The following is a 20,971-nucleotide window of genomic DNA, read 5'->3' on the forward strand; positions in this document are numbered from 1 at the left end:
ATAAGTGTGTCTTTAAGTGTTTTGGGGATAAGGAGGTAAGGATGGATGGGGTGGAATGCGAAGTGGGTGCAATCAAAATTTTAGGGATCCAGTTTAATGATGATTTGAAAGGGAATGAAAGTTGGAATGAGTGCGGGACTCGGATTGAACGAAAGCTGAATTTTTGGAGGACGCGTGAGCTGACTTTAGTGGGGAAGGTGCTGGTTGTGAAAGCGGTTATTTTACCTATTGTGTTGTTTTGTGCGAATGTGTTTCCGTTTGCGGTGAGAAACGTGAAAAAGGCGGAGAAAATGTGTTTTACTTTTTTGTGGGGTAGTAGAATGGAGAAATTGAAAAGGGAATATGTGTATAAGTCATGTGTGCATGGGGGATTGGGGTTTCCGAATTTTCAGGTTTTCTTAGGGCTTAGCTATATTAAAATTTTGATTGTGTTGTTGGGGAAAGGGAATAAGGCTGGATGTATGGTACGGTATATGGCTGGATGGATGTTGTATGGGCTAAAATGGATAGAATGGGATGCAAGTGTGCCTGTGGCTTTTAAGTGTCCAGCATGGTATATGAAAGTAGAAAAATTTGTGATTGATTTTGATTTGTTAAGTGTACCTGTGAGTGACTTTAGGGAAAAGAAGAAAGTGATGAGAAGAATAGATGCGGGAGAATTGGTGTGCAATATTGGTGGTTTGAGGACGGATGAGGCTTTGACAGTTTGGAAGAAGATGGGAGTGAAGGGTATGTCAAATAAGCAGCATGATGTGGTATGGATGGCTTTGCATGATATTTTACCGGTGAGACAAGTACAGAAGAGGCGTGAATTGATTAGGTATGAGGTGTGTCCAAGGGATGGTTGTGGGTCAAGTGAGTCAGTGAGGCATATGATGTGGGACTGTGATTATGCATATAATGTATGGAAAGGTGTAGGAGGTTTGTGCAAAGAATTGGCTGGTGTGACTTTTGTAGACTGGCGAGTGGCAATGTTTGGTATGGGTGCTTCTAGTAAGGTTAAGGAGAGAATAATGTGGTTGATTATGGCGTGTGTGATGGAGAGTTTATGGGATGTGCGGAATTTGTGGGTGTTTAGGAGAAAGTTTGTGTCAGTTAATGAATGTTTGAGGTTGATATTGGCTAGGTTGTATGTAATATATCTTTGGGATAGACAGCATGGTGGTGACTTAGATAGTGAGGGAGTATGGAAGTTTAAGAAGTGGAGATTCTTGGTAAAAGTTTAGTATGCGATTATATGTAAATAAGTGTATAGTATATGTAAATAAGTATGTAAATAGGTGTGTATAGGTGGTGTATAATTTTGTAATATTACTGTTTTTTTTGGTGTTTAAAATGACAATAGGACCATTATGATGAAATGGTTGGAGAAGCGTTTATGCTTGAAACAGTTTATGCTGTTTTTTACGCTTTTAACCATCTGAATGGTTTTAAAAAAAAAAAAAAAAAAAAAAAAAAAATGTTCTTATCAGTTTAATATCTGATACGTCCCCTATCTGGGGACCATATATTAAATGGATTTTTAGAACAGGGAGATGGAAAAAGAGCTTGCTCTGTCCTCTCCAGGCATTGACCTGGTATTGCAGTGCCTCCAGGTTCAGTGCACCCCCTAATGAGTTTGCAAAAAACAGAGCAAAAGAATGAAGAAGGAAACAAGCCGGCTGCACCTGAAACTACTGTTTTGCAAGAAACATCCCTCGAGTGTGTTGTGCGCAGGTGGACCGACCCCGAAAAATTAGCCCGAGTGTGGCTACGAAAAGTTTGTTTGTCCAAGACTTGCTGGCCTCTGTTGCCATGGCAACCAACTGGCAGAGTTGTTTACAACTTGGCTGCCGGGCCAGTGCTGGTGATGTCATCGCGGGACGTGATGTCATCAAGGCTTTGCTGCTATACACAGCTGCCAGCACAACAAGCAGCTCAGTTGCAGCCGGTCAAGCGACCGAGCAGGTAGGTGGAAAGGTAGGTGCAGTTTATTAAACCGTTTCCTTTGGATTTGATTTCCTGGTGGCCGGCCGATGTATCCTGCTGATGCTGCCTGCCTACGGCTCCAGCTGGGAGAATTCACCCTCCATGTTCTTTGATAGATAGATTAGATACATTAGATAGAATAGATAGGATAGATAGGATAGATTAGATAGATAGATAGATAGATAGATAGATAGATAGATAGATAGATAGATAGATAGGTAGGTAGGTAGGTAGGTAGGTACTAATAATAAGCTAGCCAGCTAGGCAGCCAGCCACAGAGACAGCCAGCCAGCTACAGAGACAGCCAGCCAAAGAGCTAGCTGCATGTCATGTATGCCAGACAGAGACGGAGACAGAGACAGAGACGTGTATGTCTGCCATCCATCAGGTGGAAGCAGACGCAGTGTGATTGGGGGGTGGAGCTATTCAGATTTGAGAGCAGAAAGGAAGACAGAGGCAGTGCTAGGCAATAGGAGATGCAGTGTGAAAGCACGTCCGGTCCGCCATCTGAGAGGGTGGAGCGCATAATAGGGTATGTATGTCTGGCTTCGCCTTAACAAGAAGGACGTGGTGTCCGAGAAGGGGAGTTTTCGGGAAACCGTTGTGGCCATCGCTTCTCGGCCTTTTGGCTAAGATCAAGTGTAGTATCTTGTCTTACTGAACTGCCTTGACTTGACGGCTCAGGTCCTGGGGTACCCCCTGCACTCGGCCTTTGGGCATCGGCGATTTAATTCGTCTTAAGCTCACTGCAGCTATTGGGTGTAGGGCTATTCCCCAGGAACGAGAGTGAACCTTCCTCTCGGCCTGCTGCTCGATTGTCCTGTGCCCGACGGTTTGACCGGAGAACCACTTCGATCCCGCCTACCGACGAACGATCGACGAAGACGCCCCGGAACCCCGAGAAGGACGACGCTGAACCCCGAAGAAGCCGGCGACGAGGATTTGCATCTCTCCGCCCCCTTCGACGAGGATCTGCATAGCTCCGCCCTCCAGGAAAGAGCTCGACTGGGAGAAGCGATGGCCTCTTCAGCAGCGGAGATGAAGAAGACCCAGCAGAAGGAAGCGAGGAAGAGCCAGGAGGTCCGGGTCGTGGAGGCCTCTTCCTCTGCCGCCCCAGCTCAGCCGACGACCAGCAAGGCTGCGGATCCAGGCGTCCCTACACTGCGGCCCTGGATGCGCACTACGGTGGCCATGCGACTGAAGAAGGTGGATGGTAGAGAGCCGGACATGTCTGAGGATGTGTTCGCTAAGAAGATGGTCCTGGACCAGGGTTTCTCCAAGGCTGAAACCCTCAGCATTTTCTTCTTCACGGGGATCTTCTATGTGACATTTGCCTCCTTCAACACCTGCAGGAGGTACTGGGAGGCGGTAAAGGCAGCGAGGCCCGAATCCCCTTTCTCTCGCTTTGTAAGCAACTGCTTAATCCAAAGGGAGGAGAGGCGGGTGACGGTTTCAATCCTTAACCCGTACATCCCAGGCAAGGACATCGCCACATTCCTTGCAAGGTACTGCACAGTGGTCAAGGAACCCTCCAAGATCCTGAGCAGCCTTGGATTCTGGACTGGCAAGTGGTCGGTGGTCGTGAGGCTCAACAGGGATGAGTCATCGGACGACGGTTTCCAGCACCTGCCTCAGGCTTTCTCTTTGGGTGACGCTCCAGGCTTCATCTATTACCCGGATATGCCGCAGATCTGCAGGAGATGCAGCAAGAAGGGTCATCAGGCGAAGGACTGCAGCGAAGATTCCTGTAGAGTCTGCCGAGTGCCGGGGCATGGGACCAAGGACTGTCCGAAGGCAAAAACCTGCAACCTCTGCGGCCATGCGGACCACAGCTACAGGGCCTGCCCCCAGAGGGAAAAGAGAACCTGGGCATCCGTGGTTGCCAAAGCTCCAACCGGCCAGCAGCCGGCCGTAGCCCAAGCAGCGCAGAAGCCCAAGGAGAAGGAGAAGAAGAAGAAGGAGGGTAAGAGGACGACGGCCCCTAATCCTCCCCCCACCCCCGCCCTCCCTACCCCTTCCCCCTCCCCTCCTTCCCCCCCTCCCCCCTCTCCCTCCCCGCCCACCCCCACTGAGGAATCCCTCCCCTATCCCATTGCCTCAGTGGGTCCCCTGTCCCCCGCCCCTACCCCCACCCTCCCACCCCACTCCCCCAACCCAGCAGCACTAACCTTTCCTCCCGCTGCTGTGGTTCTCTCCTTGGAGGATTTTCCCCCTCTTGTCCCCACAGTGGTTCCCGACAGGAAGAGGAAAGTGAGGGACAGCCCATCGGCTGAGACCTCCAAGAAAAAGATCATCGAGGTCTGCGAAGATGACCTCCCGGAGGAAAGCGACATGGATCAGGTGGTGGAGGATCTGGTCGACGAACCGGAGGCTTTCGACTTCGAGGACGTCCCAGAGAATGCACACCTGAAAGAGGCGCCGGAGGAGTGCATACGGGAATGGGTCGGGCCGGCGGGCCCCGAAGAAGAGGATCCGCCCGACCGGAGTGGTATCGTATGAGTCTGTGACTAACCCTTTTCTTTTCTCCCCATGGCTAATCTTTCCATCTTTAGCTTAAATGTGCGGAGTATGAGAGATAGGTCTAGATTCCAGACAGTTCTTTCGTTTTTAAATGCTCAGTTGTGCGATGTGTATATGTTGCAGGAATGTGCTCTGTCCTCTTCTAGGTCCTACAACCATCTGGCCAGGCAGTGGTCCCACGGTCCCTCCTACTGGTCCGGCGGGGGCGACTGTAAGTCCGCAGGGGTCGCCATCCTGATCAGGGGAGGCAACTTTACACTTGATTCTGTTCAGGAGCTTGTCTGTGGCAGATTGCTAATTGCAGACGGCTCTTGGGCGGGGGAGCCCGTAAGGCTCATCAATGTGTATGCCTCTCCTGAGAAGGGTGCGCGTCTGGAACTATTCCAGGCCCTGCGGGCCCAGCTCGCAACCTCCAGGGCTGTAGTGTTGGGTGGGGACTTCAACTGCCCCATTGAAGCGGACGGACGCAGTTCTGGGACATCTGTCAAGTTGGATGTCACATCCAAACTGCTCATCGAGATGGTGACTGAAGCATCCTTGCAGGACGTTGTTGGGTCCATCGGGAACGGCTCTGTTAATTATACATGGAGCCGCCCCGATGGCTCGCTCCGTTCTCGGATTGACTTTGTGTTTGCCTCTCGAGCAGTCAGGCAGACTAGGCACTCTATGGTTCCCTGCTTCTTCTCTGACCACAGGGCCATTCTGTTTCAAGGGGTTCTGGGCCATGGTTTCCCATCTGGCCCAGGCTCTTGGAAGCTGAATTGTGCTCTACTGGCTCAGGAGGAGGTTCTGGAGGAGCTTAGAGAGGCCTACATCGTATGGCGCAACGATAAATGTATGTTTGAGCGTGTTAGTGATTGGTGGGAATTTGTTAAGGTTCAATTTCGCAGTTTCTTTCAGGCCAAGAGTCGTCAACAGGCGTGCGGAAGAAAGAGGGACTTCAGGAGGCTGCAGCGCGAGCTGCGGTCACTGCAAGACCTTCTCCGGTGCGGCTGGGACGTGAAGGAGGAGCTGGAGGAGACCAAAAAGAGCTTGCAAAGGCACTTTGAGGAGGAATCCAAGCGAATCGTCTTCCGTTCCAAGGTGGAGAACCTGGAGAAGGGTGAGAAATGTAACTCGTTCTTTTTCAGGAAACTCCACGCCGGCCACACGCCCCTGACTGAGCTGCGGGATGAGACCGGAAGTTTGCGGAAGGGCAAAGAGGACGTGATGGGGGTTGTCACCAGCTTCTACCGCAGCCTCTACGCCCCGAAGACCACCGACTCCGAAGTGGCCGACGAGTTCCTGTCAGGTATCACTAACGTTGTTGATCCCGCAGGTGCGTCGGCCATGGACGCCCCCTTGACGGTGGGGGAGCTGCTCTCTGCCGCTAAATCCTTTAGGCCTGGCAGGACCCCGGGCAGTGATGGTCTCCCAGCGGAGCTCTATGTAGCGCTGGGGGATCTCATTTGCCCGGACCTGTTGGAGCTGTACGAGGAGATGGTGGTGGAGGGCAGAATGCCTCCGTCGTTGAGGGAGGGTACGATCACGATCCTGTATAAGCGGAAGGGGGAGAGATGTGACTTGAAAAATTGGCGTCCCATCTCTCTCTTGAACGTGGACTACAAGATCCTCGCCAAGGTGCTGGCCAACCGGCTGAAGAAGGTCATCGGTCAGGTCGTCCATCTGGACCAGACCTGTGGCATTCCCGGCCGCAGGATCGCAGACAGCCTCGCCCTAGTGAGGGACACGGTCCATTACATCCAAAGCCGCCGTGCACACGCGGCCCTGGTCAGCCTTGATCAGGAGAAGGCTTTCGACCGGGTCTCTCACGAGTTCATGGGCAGGGCACTGCGTAGGTTAGGACTTGGTGATATGTTTTGTCGTTTTGTTAACGTGATGTATTTTGATATTTTCAGCAGGGTACTGGTGAACGGCTGGAAGACTGACCCCTTTCCGGTTCTTTCTGGGGTCAGACAAGGCTGCCCTCTCTCACCTCTCCTTTTTGTTTGTGTTATAGAATCCTTCGCGGAGGCTATACGGCAGAACGGAGAGATCAGAGGGATCACCGTACCCGGACCCGATCGACACGAGGTCAAGTGCTCGCTGTACATGGACGACGTGACCGTCTTCTGCGCTGACCAGCGTTCGGTGACCGCACTCGTCCAGACCTGCGAGAAGTTCGGAAAGGCTTCAGGGGCAAAGGTCAACTGCGGGAAGTCGGAGGCTATGCTCTTCGGGGAGTGGCACCTGGCTTCCTCCGCCCCCTTCCCGTTTACCATCAAACCGGACTTCATCAAGATCCTTGGAGTCTGGTTCGGAAAGGAAGGCGCGGCCCTCAAGTCCTGGGAAGAGCGATTGGCTAAGGTCAATACGAAGATCGGGCTGTGGAGCCTCAGACACCTCACCATTGAGGGCAAAGCATTGGTCCTGAGGAACGAAGTTCTGCCTGTGCTTCAGTACACCGCACAGGCCTGGCCCCCCCATGTCACCGTCTGCAGGGCCATCACCAGGACCGTGTTTTGTTTCATCTGGGGCTCCAAAATGGACAGAGTGAAGCGCTCCGTGATGTACAAGGAACCCCGCAAGGGCGGAAAAGGTGTTCCGGATATCCCTACCTTGCTGCGGGCAGCCTTCGTATGTGACTGTGTGCGGAGGACTCTGCAACAGAAAAATGGCTCTGCGGGCAGGTCCATGTCTCGCCTGTTCCTCCTCCCCCTCTGGAGGGGTCTGAGCTGGGACAAGTGGGACAGCTCCATCCCTTACAACTGGCACACTCCCTGGTTCTACGGGGGCGTCGTCAAGTTTGTGAGGGAACACCAACTGGAGGGACTCAAGCCCGACTTGTGGAAGCCAAAAACTGTCCACAAGCTCATCAGAGCACAGGACCCTATGGAGCTCGTTCCAGGGCTCACTGCGGCCACCGCAGAGACTGTATGGACTAATGTGGCTTCGGCGAAGTTGACCAACGGGCACAAGGACTTGTCTTGGATGGCCATTCAGGGGGGACTGCCCTTGAGGTCATTCATGCATGCCCGCAACCTGTGCAAAACGCGGTACTGCCCCCGGTGCCCCTTCGTGGAGGAAACATCTTTGCACCTCTTTTGGCAGTGTCCGTTTGCTCAGGGCCTGTTGGACGCCCTGGAACTTGAACTCAGTGACTGCGTGCCCAGGAACAGGCTAACGCACTGCGCGGTGCTGTACGGCCTGTTCCCTGGGAATTTCGGCGATGAGGCAACCCGGGAGGCCTGGCGCCTTATGAACTGTTTTAAGGACGCTATATGGCTTGCCAGGAACCGCCTCATTCTGAAGAAGGAGAGGATGTCCTTTCTGGACTGCCGCAGGCTGGTCCACAGCCTGCTCAGAGACTATTCCATCATGGACAGATCGGACCAGGAAGAAGAGGATTGATACCCCTCTCCTTCCCCCTCTCCCCTTGTGTTGTGTCGTCTTTCAATAAAGCTTCGGGCCTGTGATTTCCCCTCCCTACCCCCCTCTTTCCCACCCCCCTTACCCCATCACTTGTCTGTATTGCTTTATTGTTTGTTGTTTTAGGATTGCTAAGGTATGCGGGAATGTTAGTGTAGCGGGTGGTATGATGTATAGCGTAGGGAGCCTGTGCTGTATGTTGTACCATGGTGCTGAGTATGTAGTGTCTTATTTATTGAACTGTGCTGCGTCACAGTTTATGTATGCCTGACGACGACTGATTGTAATAAAGATATTTTCAATCAAAAAATCTGTTCTTATCAGTTTAATATCTGATACGTCCCCTATCTGGGGACCATATATTAAATGGATTTTTAGAACAGGGAGATGGAAAAAGAGCTTGCTCTGTCCTCTCCAGGCATTGACCTGGTATTGCAGTGCCTCCAGGTTCAGTGCACCCCCTAATGAGTTTGCAAAAAACAGAGCAAAAGAATGAAGAAGGAAACAAGCCGGCTGCACCTGAAACTACTGTTTTGCAAGAAACATCCCTCGAGTGTGTTGTGCGCAGGTGGACCGACCCCGAAAAATTAGCCCGAGTGTGGCTACGAAAAGTTTGTTTGTCCAAGACTTGCTGGCCTCTGTTGCCATGGCAACCAACTGGCAGAGTTGTTTACAACTTGGCTGCCGGGCCAGTGCTGGTGATGTCATCGCGGGACGTGATGTCATCAAGGCTTTGCTGCTATACACAGCTGCCAGCACAACAAGCAGCTCAGTTGCAGCCGGTCAAGCGACCGAGCAGGTAGGTGGAAAGGTAGGTGCAGTTTATTAAACCGTTTCCTTTGGATTTGATTTCCTGGTGGCCGGCCGATGTATCCTGCTGATGCTGCCTGCCTACGGCTCCAGCTGGGAGAATTCACCCTCCATGTTCTTTGATAGATAGATTAGATACATTAGATAGAATAGATAGGATAGATAGGATAGATTAGATAGATAGATAGATAGATAGATAGATAGATAGATAGATAGATAGATAGATAGATAGATAGATAGATAGGTAGGTAGGTAGGTAGGTACTAATAATAAGCTAGCCAGCTAGGCAGCCAGCCACAGAGACAGCCAGCCAGCTACAGAGACAGCCAGCCAAAGAGCTAGCTGCATGTCATGTATGCCAGACAGAGACGGAGACAGAGACAGAGACGTGTATGTCTGCCATCCATCAGGTGGAAGCAGACGCAGTGTGATTGGGGGGTGGAGCTATTCAGATTTGAGAGCAGAAAGGAAGACAGAGGCAGTGCTAGGCAATAGGAGATGCAGTGTGAAAGCACGTCCGGTCCGCCATCTGAGAGGGTGGAGCGCATAATAGGGTATGTATGTCTGGCTTCGCCTTAACAAGAAGGACGTGGTGTCCGAGAAGGGGAGTTTTCGGGAAACCGTTGTGGCCATCGCTTCTCGGCCTTTTGGCTAAGATCAAGTGTAGTATCTGTTCTTATCAGTTTAATATCTGATACGTCCCCTATCTGGGGACCATATATTAAATGGATTTTTAGAACAGGGAGATGGAAAAAGAGCTTGCTCTGTCCTCTCCAGGCATTGACCTGGTATTGCAGTGCCTCCAGGTTCAGTGCACCCCCTAATGAGTTTGCAAAAAACAGAGCAAAAGAATGAAGAAGGAAACAAGCCGGCTGCACCTGAAACTACTGTTTTGCAAGAAACATCCCTCGAGTGTGTTGTGCGCAGGTGGACCGACCCCGAAAAATTAGCCCGAGTGTGGCTACGAAAAGTTTGTTTGTCCAAGACTTGCTGGCCTCTGTTGCCATGGCAACCAACTGGCAGAGTTGTTTACAACTTGGCTGCCGGGCCAGTGCTGGTGATGTCATCGCGGGACGTGATGTCATCAAGGCTTTGCTGCTATACACAGCTGCCAGCACAACAAGCAGCTCAGTTGCAGCCGGTCAAGCGACCGAGCAGGTAGGTGGAAAGGTAGGTGCAGTTTATTAAACCGTTTCCTTTGGATTTGATTTCCTGGTGGCCGGCCGATGTATCCTGCTGATGCTGCCTGCCTACGGCTCCAGCTGGGAGAATTCACCCTCCATGTTCTTTGATAGATAGATTAGATACATTAGATAGAATAGATAGGATAGATAGGATAGATTAGATAGATAGATAGATAGATAGATAGATAGATAGATAGATAGATAGATAGGTAGGTAGGTAGGTAGGTAGGTACTAATAATAAGCTAGCCAGCTAGGCAGCCAGCCACAGAGACAGCCAGCCAGCTACAGAGACAGCCAGCCAAAGAGCTAGCTGCATGTCATGTATGCCAGACAGAGACGGAGACAGAGACAGAGACGTGTATGTCTGCCATCCATCAGGTGGAAGCAGACGCAGTGTGATTGGGGGGTGGAGCTATTCAGATTTGAGAGCAGAAAGGAAGACAGAGGCAGTGCTAGGCAATAGGAGATGCAGTGTGAAAGCACGTCCGGTCCGCCATCTGAGAGGGTGGAGCGCATAATAGGGTATGTATGTCTGGCTTCGCCTTAACAAGAAGGACGTGGTGTCCGAGAAGGGGAGTTTTCGGGAAACCGTTGTGGCCATCGCTTCTCGGCCTTTTGGCTAAGATCAAGTGTAGTATCTGTTCTTATCAGTTTAATATCTGATACGTCCCCTATCTGGGGACCATATATTAAATGGATTTTTAGAACAGGGAGATGGAAAAAGAGCTTGCTCTGTCCTCTCCAGGCATTGACCTGGTATTGCAGTGCCTCCAGGTTCAGTGCACCCCCTAATGAGTTTGCAAAAAACAGAGCAAAAGAATGAAGAAGGAAACAAGCCGGCTGCACCTGAAACTACTGTTTTGCAAGAAACATCCCTCGAGTGTGTTGTGCGCAGGTGGACCGACCCCGAAAAATTAGCCCGAGTGTGGCTACGAAAAGTTTGTTTGTCCAAGACTTGCTGGCCTCTGTTGCCATGGCAACCAACTGGCAGAGTTGTTTACAACTTGGCTGCCGGGCCAGTGCTGGTGATGTCATCGCGGGACGTGATGTCATCAAGGCTTTGCTGCTATACACAGCTGCCAGCACAACAAGCAGCTCAGTTGCAGCCGGTCAAGCGACCGAGCAGGTAGGTGGAAAGGTAGGTGCAGTTTATTAAACCGTTTCCTTTGGATTTGATTTCCTGGTGGCCGGCCGATGTATCCTGCTGATGCTGCCTGCCTACGGCTCCAGCTGGGAGAATTCACCCTCCATGTTCTTTGATAGATAGATTAGATACATTAGATAGAATAGATAGGATAGATAGGATAGATTAGATAGATAGATAGATAGATAGATAGATAGGTAGGTAGGTAGGTAGGTAGGTACTAATAATAAGCTAGCCAGCTAGGCAGCCAGCCACAGAGACAGCCAGCCAGCTACAGAGACAGCCAGCCAAAGAGCTAGCTGCATGTCATGTATGCCAGACAGAGACGGAGACAGAGACAGAGACGTGTATGTCTGCCATCCATCAGGTGGAAGCAGACGCAGTGTGATTGGGGGGTGGAGCTATTCAGATTTGAGAGCAGAAAGGAAGACAGAGGCAGTGCTAGGCAATAGGAGATGCAGTGTGAAAGCACGTCCGGTCCGCCATCTGAGAGGGTGGAGCGCATAATAGGGTATGTATGTCTGGCTTCGCCTTAACAAGAAGGACGTGGTGTCCGAGAAGGGGAGTTTTCGGGAAACCGTTGTGGCCATCGCTTCTCGGCCTTTTGGCTAAGATCAAGTGCAGTTGCCGCTGTGCTTGGTCTTGGCTGGAGGGCGTCGGAGGCTTAGCCCCCGTTGGGGGCGGCTGAAGATTAAGAAGGCGATCACCATGGGCGTGAAGCTACGCTATGCCGAGACCGGGGAACCCCGGGTCAAAAACGGATTTCGTATAGATGTGTCGGAGGGGATGGAAGACCGCTTTACCCTGAAAGTTCTGGTGTGCGAAATTCTGACTGAAATACTAAAGGTAAAACGAGATGATATTTTATGTTTGCAAGACCCTAAAAAGGGAAAGTATGTGTTGGTCCTAACCAATATTGGTCACTGCCATAATTTGTACCGTAACTTGCAAGAAAATCTTGATAATCCTGATTTGGATGGATTGACTTTCACCATCTTGTATAGCGGAGGGGCAATTCCGCTTGTGGTTTTCTTATACAACCCTCATGTGCCCAGATATGACATTGATGTGTTTTTGAAAAACTATTGTGCCTGTGTCAGTTTTTCGCACAAGGTGAAGAATAGTGAGGGGTTATGGACAGGAAAGTACAAGTACTTTGTCACTTTCCATGAGGACCCGCAGAGTCCAGGTGGTATGAAGTACCCTCCACTTAACTTTGCCATTGGGAGAGACCGTGGATATTTGTTTTTTCCTGGAGCTCCCAGGTTCTGCCGTAAATGTAAGGGCTTTGGGCATATTGCGGAAGACTGTAAGGAAGAGATAAGGTGTGGCCGCTGTGGGCAGCCGGGGCATCCAGCCCGGGATTGTGACAACCCCATTGCGTGTAACCTCTGTGGGAAGGTCGGCCATATCTTCAAAGATTGCCCCATGCGGGAAAAAAAATCCTTTGCTGAGGTGGTTGGTGGTGGGCGCCCTCAGGGAGTACCTAAAGTGACCCTGTTGGGATTGCCGTCGGTGGTGGAAGACACAGTCACAATGGAGGTGGCACAGGTGGAAGAGGTGCTTCCTCATGGTGTTTGTGTGCAAGTTGAAGGGGAGGTGGAGGGTTCTGTGCCAGAGACTCCCGCCGTTTCATGGAGCGAGAGCTCCATGGAACAAGAAGGCAATGGAGGCCAGGGTGATTTTTCCAACTCCAGACCCTTGGAAGAGGTGTTGGAGGTAGCCCCTAAAAGACCCAGGACTGCGCTATCTCCGGCCAGTGAGTGTGGTGCGAGTCCTGGGCGAGAAGCTGTGTACCCTATTTCGGCGATTCCTGCGGATGTGGCTTTTTTAGAAGAAGCCGGGACTTCGGCCTTCACATGCGGCTACCGAAGTCCAGACGGTGTCGGATGAAGGAGAGATGGGGTGTGTACAGCCCACTCGCGTGCCGGGTTAAAATATGGGCTCCAAAGTTGCATGTAATGTCGTATCCTTGAATGTTAGGCAGATTGGATCCAAAGCAAGGAGAGCGGCTGTCCTGGACTTTGTAAAAAGTCTGGGAGCAGAAATATACTGCCTACAGGAATGTGGCATTTCGGAGCCATTGTCTGACCGGGACTGGCCGCATGGTCAGCATGTGTGGTCAGGGTCAGACAAAAACAAGAACGATGGGGTTGGGATATTGCTGGGTAGTAGAGAGATAAGTTTAGAAAGTTATACTGTGGTGGAGGTGGGGAGGTGTGTAATGGCAGTGGTGTTGTATAGGGGTGTGCGGGTGAGGGTTTTTAATGTATATAGTTATACACAAAGGGAAGATAGGGCAAAATTATTTGAGAAATTGTGTTTGTTTTTGCCTGGGAGAACTCCCACCATTTTGGCGGGGGATTTCAACTGTGTGGTAGAGGGATCTAAGGTGGATGGGACAGGGAGGAGGTTAAAAAATCTGGTTTCTGATTTTGCTTTATTGGATGCGGCTGTGGAGTGCTTGGGCAGGTCACCACCTGCGACCTATAAGGCTGATAGAGGTGGGGTGGAGTCTCGCATAGATTATTGTTTTTTTTCTAAAAATGTAAAATGTATTGCTTTTTCCCAACAGGTAGTGGGGTTTTCTGATCATGAGTGTTTGAGAGTCTGTATTGAATGTGATGTGGAAGGGTTGTATGGAAGAGGTGTGTGGAAGTTAAATGTGAGTCTGCTTGAGGATGTGAGGATCATGGTGGATTTTAAGTATGCTTATGTTAGGTGGAAAAGTAGACAAAAAGATTTTGAGAGTATACTGGGGTGGTGGGATTGGATGAAGGGGGAGGTTAAAAAATTCTTCAGAAAGTGGGGCTACAAAAAAGCTGCCATATTAAGAAATAGGTACAAAGAGCTGAATATGAAAATAAATTGGTTGCAAAAGTTAAGGATGATTGGAGTTAATGTGGATGATCTGTTAGAGGAAGCAAGGACTGAATTGAAAGAAAGTATGGAGAAGAGAGGGAAAGAGATTATTTATAGATCAAAAGTGGAGTGGTTGGACAAAAATGAGAAGTGTACAAGGTTTTTCTTTAAGAAAGTGTGTGGTAAGAAAAATGATATGGAAGTTGTGCTAAATAAGGGAGGGGTGAGTGTGTATGGTAAAGATGTGATAAGAGAGGTGGAAGCATTTTATAGTGAACTATATGAGTGTAAATGGATAGATGAGAATTTGGTAGATGAAGTGTTAAATGGTCTGGAGAGTGAGATTAAGGAGAGTGATGGTGAGATGTTATGTGAGGATATTGCATTGGAGGAGGTTAGAAGTGCTGTGATGAGTGCAAGGAAAAATAAAACCCCTGGGAAGGATGGGATTCCGGTTGAATTTTATGTGAAAGCATGGGATATTGTGGGTGAGGATATGATGAAAGTATATCAGTATATGTGGGAGAATGGTAGGATGAGTGAGTCGATGAAAGAAGGGGTGGTTGTGTTGATTTATAAGAAAGGAGACAAGAAATGTTTGGGGAACTGGAGACCGATTACGTTGCTAAACACGGATTACAAGGTGTTTGGTAAGATTGTGTCTGGTCGTATGCGTGAGGTGATTGGACAGGTGATAGAGGAGGATCAAGTGTGTGCGATTCCTGGTAGAAGTATGACTGATAATTTATTTTTGTTGAGGGATTTGTTTGGGGACTGCATGGATAGGAAACAGAAGTGTATGGTTTTAATGGTGGATTTTGAAAAAGCTTTCGATAGAGTGTCGCATGAATTTATGTTTAAAGTGTTAGAGAGGATGGGATTTCCGAAGAATTTTGTGGATGTGGTAAAGTGTTTATATGCGGATGTGACAAGTGAGTTTTTGATAAATGGGGTGTTGAGTGATAAAATAAGGGTGGGGTCGGGGGTTAGGCAAGGTTGCCCTATGTCCCCCATATTGTTTGTGAGTGTGATTGAGCCGTTGATGTGTATTATTAGAAAGGATAAGGTGATGAGAGGTTTGTTGATTCCGGGGAGTGGAGGGAAGAATGTAAAAGTATTGGGTTATATGGATGATATTGTGGTGGTGAGTGATAACATGGTAAGTATGAATAGGGCTAAATTGTGGTTGGATGTTTTTTGTGGTGCATCTGCTTTTAAAGTCAATTGGGATAAGTGTGTGTTTAAGTGTTTTGGGGATAAGAGTGTGAGAATGGACGGTGTTGAAAGTGAAAGAGGCGCGGTGAAGATTTTGGGGATACAATTTAATGACGATCTAAATGGGAATGAAAGTTGGAATGAATGTGGGATGCGAATTGAGCGTAAGTTGAATTTTTGGAGAATGCGTCAGTTAACTTTGGTTGGGAAAGTTTTGATTGTAAAAGCGGTAATTTTGCCTATTTTGTTATTTTGTGCGAATGTGTTCCCGTTTGCTGTGCGAAATATGAAAAAGGCTGAGAAATTGTGTTTTACGTTTTTGTGGGGTAGTAAGATGGAGAGGATGAAAAGAGAGGATGTGTACAAGTCTTGTGAGAATGGCGGGCTAGGGTTTCCAAATTTTCAGATTTTTTTGGGGCTTAGCTATATTAAAGTTATGGTAGTGTTGCTGGAGAAAGAGAATAAGGCTGGATGCATGGTGCGGTATATGGCTGGGTGGATGTTGTATGGGTTAAAATGGGTGGAGAGGGATGCAAGAGTGCCTGTTGCTTTCAAGTGTCCGATGTGGTATAAGAAAGTGGAGAAATTGGTGATAGAATTGGATTTGCTAAATGTGCCTGTGGATGAGTTTAGAGACAAAAAGAAAGTGATGAGGAGAATTGAAGCGAGAGAATTGGTGTGTAATATTGGTGGTTTAAGGGCGGATGAGGCTTTGACTGTTTGGAAGAAAATGAGAGTGAGTGGAATGTCAACAAAACAACATGATGTGGTATGGATGAGTCTGCATGACATTTTGCCAGTGAGACAGGTGCAGAAGAGGCGTGACTTGATTAGATATGAGGTGTGTCCGAGGGATGGTTGTGGAGCTAGTGAGACTGTGAGACATATGATGTGGGACTGTCAGTATGCTTATGATGTATGGAAAGGAGTGGGGGGTTTGTGTAAGGAGTTGGCTGGGGTGACGTTCATAGACTGGAGAGTGGCTATGTTTGGTATGGGTGCTTCTGGTAAGGTTAAGGAGAGAGTGATGTGGCTGATTATGGCGTGTGTGATGGAGAGTCTATGGGATATGCGAAATTTGTGGGTGTTTAGAAGAAGGTTGGTGTCTGTTAATGAATGTGTGAAATTAATATTGTCAAGGTTGTATGTGGTATATTTGTGGGACAGACAGCGTGGTGGTGACCTGGACGCGGAAGGTGTGTGGAAGTTTAAAAAATGGAGGTTTTTGGTGTATTATAAGTGATTTGGTTATGGGTTTTGTGGAGGCTTTATTATAAGTTTTTTGATGTAAAATTATGGAAAAAAGACCATGATGATGAAAAGGTTGGATTAAAGAGAATGGTATGAGCAGTTTTCTGTTTATATCAGTTTTAACCAATCTGAATGGTTTTAAAAAAAAAAAAAAAAAAAAAAAAAAAATCTGTTCTTATCAGTTTAATATCTGATACGTCCCCTATCTGGGGACCATATATTAAATGGATTTTTAGAACAGGGAGATGGAAAAAGAGCTTGCTCTGTCCTCTCCAGGCATTGACCTGGTATTGCAGTGCCTCCAGGTTCAGTGCACCCCCTAATGAGTTTGCAAAAAACAGAGCAAAAGAATGAAGAAGGAAACAAGCCGGCTGCACCTGAAACTACTGTTTTGCAAGAAACATCCCTCGAGTGTGTTGTGCGCAGGTGGACCGACCCCGAAAAATTAGCCCGAGTGTGGCTACGAAAAGTTTGTTTGTCCAAGACTTGCTGGCCTCTGTTGCCATGGCAACCAACTGGCAGAGTTGTTTACAACTTGGCTGCCGGGCCAGTGCTGGTGATGTCATCGCGGGACGTGATGTCATCAAGGCTTTGCTGCTATACACAGCTGCCAGCACAACAAGCAGCTCAGTTGCAGCCGGTCAAGCGACCGAGCAGGTAGGTGGAAAGGTAGGTGCAGTTTATTAAACCGTTTCCTTTGGATTTGATTTCCTGGTGGCCGGCCGATGTATCCTGCTGATGCTGCCTGCCTACGGCTCCAGCTGGGAGAATTCACCCTCCATGTTCTTTGATAGATAGATTAGATACATTAGATAGAATAGATAGGATAGATAGGATAGATTAGATAGATAGATAGATAGATAGATAGATAGATAGATAGATAGGTAGGTAGGTAGGTAGGTAGGTAGGTACTAATAATAAGCTAGCCAGCTAGGCAGCCAGCCACAGAGACAGCCAGCCAGCTACAGAGACAGCCAGCCAAAGAGCTAGCTGCATGTCATGTATGCCAGACAGAGACGGAGACAGAGACAGAGACGTGTATGTCTGCCATCCATCAGGTGGAAGCAGACGCAGTGTGATTGGGGGGTGGAGCTATTCAGATTTGAGAGCAGAAAGGAAGACAGAGGCAGTGCTAGGCAATAGGAGATGCAGTGTGAAAGCACGTCCGGTCCGCCATCTGAGAGGGTGGAGCGCATAATAGGGTATGTATGTCTGGCTTCGCCTTAACAAGAAGGACGTGGTGTCCGAGAAGGGGAGTTTTCGGGAAACCGTTGTGGCCATCGCTTCTCGGCCTTTTGGCTAAGATCAAGTGTAGTATCTGTTCTTATCAGTTTAATATCTGATACGTCCCCTATCTGGGGACCATATATTAAATGGATTTTTAGAACAGGGAGATGGAAAAAGAGCTTGCTCTGTCCTCTCCAGGCATTGACCTGGTATTGCAGTGCCTCCAGGTTCAGTGCACCCCCTAATGAGTTTGCAAAAAACAGAGCAAAAGAATGAAGAAGGAAACAAGCCGGCTGCACCTGAAACTACTGTTTTGCAAGAAACATCCCTCGAGTGTGTTGTGCGCAGGTGGACCGACCCCGAAAAATTAGCCCGAGTGTGGCTACGAAAAGTTTGTTTGTCCAAGACTTGCTGGCCTCTGTTGCCATGGCAACCAACTGGCAGAGTTGTTTACAACTTGGCTGCCGGGCCAGTGCTGGTGATGTCATCGCGGGACGTGATGTCATCAAGGCTTTGCTGCTATACACAGCTGCCAGCACAACAAGCAGCTCAGTTGCAGCCGGTCAAGCGACCGAGCAGGTAGGTGGAAAGGTAGGTGCAGTTTATTAAACCGTTTCCTTTGGATTTGATTTCCTGGTGGCCGGCCGATGTATCCTGCTGATGCTGCCTGCCTACGGCTCCAGCTGGGAGAATTCACCCTCCATGTTCTTTGATAGATAGATTAGATACATTAGATAGAATAGATAGGATAGATAGGATAGATTAGATAGATAGATAGATAGATAGATAGATAGATAGATAGATAGATAGATAGATAGATAGATAGGTAGGTAGGTAGGTAGGTAGGTACTAATAATAAGCTAGCCAGCTAGGCAGCCAGCCACAGAGACAGCCAGCCAGCTACAGAGACAGCCAGCCAAAGAGCTAGCTGCATGTCATGTATGCCAGACAGAGACGGAGACAGAGACAGAGACGTGTATGTCTGCCATCCATCAGGTGGAAGCAGACGCAGTGTGATTGGGGGGTGGAGCTATTCAGATTTGAGAGCAGAAAGGAAGACAGAGGCAGTGCTAGGCAATAGGAGATGCAGTGTGAAAGCACGTCCGGTCCGCCATCTGAGAGGGTGGAGCGCATAATAGGGTATGTATGTCTGGCTTCGCCTTAACAAGAAGGACGTGGTGTCCGAGAAGGGGAGTTTTCGGGAAACCGTTGTGGCCATCGCTTCTCGGCCTTTTGGCTAAGATCAAGTGTAGTATCTGTTCTTATCAGTTTAATATCTGATACGTCCCCTATCTGGGGACCATATATTAAATGGATTTTTAGAACAGGGAGATGGAAAAAGAGCTTGCTCTGTCCTCTCCAGGCATTGACCTGGTATTGCAGTGCCTCCAGGTTCAGTGCACCCCCTAATGAGTTTGCAAAAAACAGAGCAAAAGAATGAAGAAGGAAACAAGCCGGCTGCACCTGAAACTACTGTTTTGCAAGAAACATCCCTCGAGTGTGTTGTGCGCAGGTGGACCGACCCCGAAAAATTAGCCCGAGTGTGGCTACGAAAAGTTTGTTTGTCCAAGACTTGCTGGCCTCTGTTGCCATGGCAACCAACTGGCAGAGTTGTTTACAACTTGGCTGCCGGGCCAGTGCTGGTGATGTCATCGCGGGACGTGATGTCATCAAGGCTTTGCTGCTATACACAGCTGCCAGCACAACAAGCAGCTCAGTTGCAGCCGGTCAAGCGACCGAGCAGGTAGGTGGAAAGGTAGGTGCAGTTTATTAAACCGTTTCCTTTGGATTTGATTTCCTGGTGGCCGGCCGATGTATCCTGCTGATGCTGCCTGCCTACGGCTCCAGCTGGGAGAATTCACCCTCCATGTTCTTTGATAGATAGATTAGATACATTAGATAGAATAGATAGGATAGATAGGATAGATTAGATAGATAGATAGATAGATAGATAGATAGATAGATAGATAGATAGATAGATAGGTAGGTAGGTAGGTAGGTAGGTACTAATAATAAGCTAGCCAGCTAGGCAGCCAGCCACAGAGACAGCCAGCCAGCTACAGAGACAGCCAGCCAAAGAGCTAGCTGCATGTCATGTATGCCAGACAGAGACGGAGACAGAGACAGAGACGTGTATGTCTGCCATCCATCAGGTGGAAGCAGACGCAGTGTGATTGGGGGGTGGAGCTATTCAGATTTGAGAGCAGAAAGGAAGACAGAGGCAGTGCTAGGCAATAGGAGATGCAGTGTGAAAGCACGTCCGGTCCGCCATCTGAGAGGGTGGAGCGCATAATAGGGTATGTATGTCTGGCTTCGCCTTAACAAGAAGGACGTGGTGTCCGAGAAGGGGAGTTTTCGGGAAACCGTTGTGGCCATCGCTTCTCGGCCTTTTGGCTAAGATCAAGTGTAGTATCTGTTCTTATCAGTTTAATATCTGATACGTCCCCTATCTGGGGACCATATATTAAATGGATTTTTAGAACAGGGAGATGGAAAAAGAGCTTGCTCTGTCCTCTCCAGGCATTGACCTGGTATTGCAGTGCCTCCAGGTTCAGTGCACCCCCTAATGAGTTTGCAAAAAACAGAGCAAAAGAATGAAGAAGGAAACAAGCCGGCTGCACCTGAAACTACTGTTTTGCAAGAAACATCCCTCGAGTGTGTTGTGCGCAGGTGGACCGACCCCGAAAAATTAGCCCGAGTGTGGCTACGAAAAGTTTGTTTGTCCAAGACTTGCTGGCCTCTGTTGCCATGGCAACCAACTGGCAGAGTTGTTTACAACTTGGCTGCCGGGCCAGTGCTGGTGATGTCATCGCGGGACGTGATGTCATCAAGGCTTTGCTGCTATACACAGCTGCCAGCACAACAAGCAGCTCAGTTGCAGCCGGTCAAGCGACCGAGCAGGTAGGTGGAAAGGTAGGTGCAGTTTATTAAACCGTTTCCTTTGGATTTGATTTCCTGGTGGCCGGCCGATGTATCCTGCTGATGCTGCCTGCCTACGGCTCCAGCTGGGAGAATTCACCCTCCATGTTCTTTGATAGATAGATTAGATACATTAGATAGAATAGATAGGATAGATAGGATAGATTAGATAGATAGATAGATAGATAGATAGATAGATAGATAGATAGATAGATAGGTAGGTAGGTAGGTAGGTACTAATAATAAGCTAGCCAGCTAGGCAGCCAGCCACAGAGACAGCCAGCCAGCTACAGAGACAGCCAGCCAAAGAGCTAGCTGCATGTCATGTATGCCAGACAGAGACGGAGACAGAGACAGAGACGTGTATGTCTGCCATCCATCAGGTGGAAGCAGACGCAGTGTGATTGGGGGGTGGAGCTATTCAGATTTGAGAGCAGAAAGGAAGACAGAGGCAGTGCTAGG

General features: G+C 48.9%; 5 non-coding genes and 4 pseudogenes across 5 annotated transcripts; all 9 read left to right on the forward strand.

Moving 5' to 3' along the window:
• The first annotated feature begins 1,405 nt into the window (after positions 1–1,405).
• Positions 1,406–1,611, forward strand: LOC138773623 (U2 spliceosomal RNA; annotated as a pseudogene).
• Positions 1,612–2,577: 966 nt separating this feature from the next.
• LOC138773665 (U2 spliceosomal RNA) lies at positions 2,578–2,720 on the forward strand (annotated as a pseudogene).
• Positions 2,721–8,188: 5,468 nt separating this feature from the next.
• LOC138773431 (U2 spliceosomal RNA) lies at positions 8,189–8,359 on the forward strand (annotated as a pseudogene).
• Positions 8,360–9,337: 978 nt separating this feature from the next.
• On the forward strand, positions 9,338–9,528 carry LOC138773319 (U2 spliceosomal RNA). Its single transcript, XR_011360026.1, has one exon. It is a non-coding gene; the product is annotated as a U2 spliceosomal RNA (small nuclear RNA).
• A 962-nt stretch (positions 9,529–10,490) lies between these two features.
• Positions 10,491–10,681, forward strand: LOC138773331 (U2 spliceosomal RNA). Its single transcript, XR_011360037.1, has one exon. It is a non-coding gene; the product is annotated as a U2 spliceosomal RNA (small nuclear RNA).
• A 5,794-nt stretch (positions 10,682–16,475) lies between these two features.
• On the forward strand, positions 16,476–16,684 carry LOC138773585 (U2 spliceosomal RNA; annotated as a pseudogene).
• Positions 16,685–17,642: 958 nt separating this feature from the next.
• Positions 17,643–17,833, forward strand: LOC138773343 (U2 spliceosomal RNA). Its single transcript, XR_011360048.1, has one exon. It is a non-coding gene; the product is annotated as a U2 spliceosomal RNA (small nuclear RNA).
• A 974-nt stretch (positions 17,834–18,807) lies between these two features.
• LOC138773354 (U2 spliceosomal RNA) lies at positions 18,808–18,998 on the forward strand. The gene has a single exon (XR_011360059.1). It is a non-coding gene; the product is annotated as a U2 spliceosomal RNA (small nuclear RNA).
• Positions 18,999–19,964: 966 nt separating this feature from the next.
• LOC138773366 (U2 spliceosomal RNA) lies at positions 19,965–20,155 on the forward strand. The gene has a single exon (XR_011360070.1). It is a non-coding gene; the product is annotated as a U2 spliceosomal RNA (small nuclear RNA).
• Positions 20,156–20,971: the final 816 nt, after the last annotated feature.

The sequence above is a fragment of the Dendropsophus ebraccatus genome, chromosome 14, assembly GCF_027789765.1.
Source record: "Dendropsophus ebraccatus isolate aDenEbr1 chromosome 14, aDenEbr1.pat, whole genome shotgun sequence".
In the NCBI taxonomy this organism is placed as follows: domain Eukaryota; kingdom Metazoa; phylum Chordata; class Amphibia; order Anura; family Hylidae; genus Dendropsophus; species Dendropsophus ebraccatus.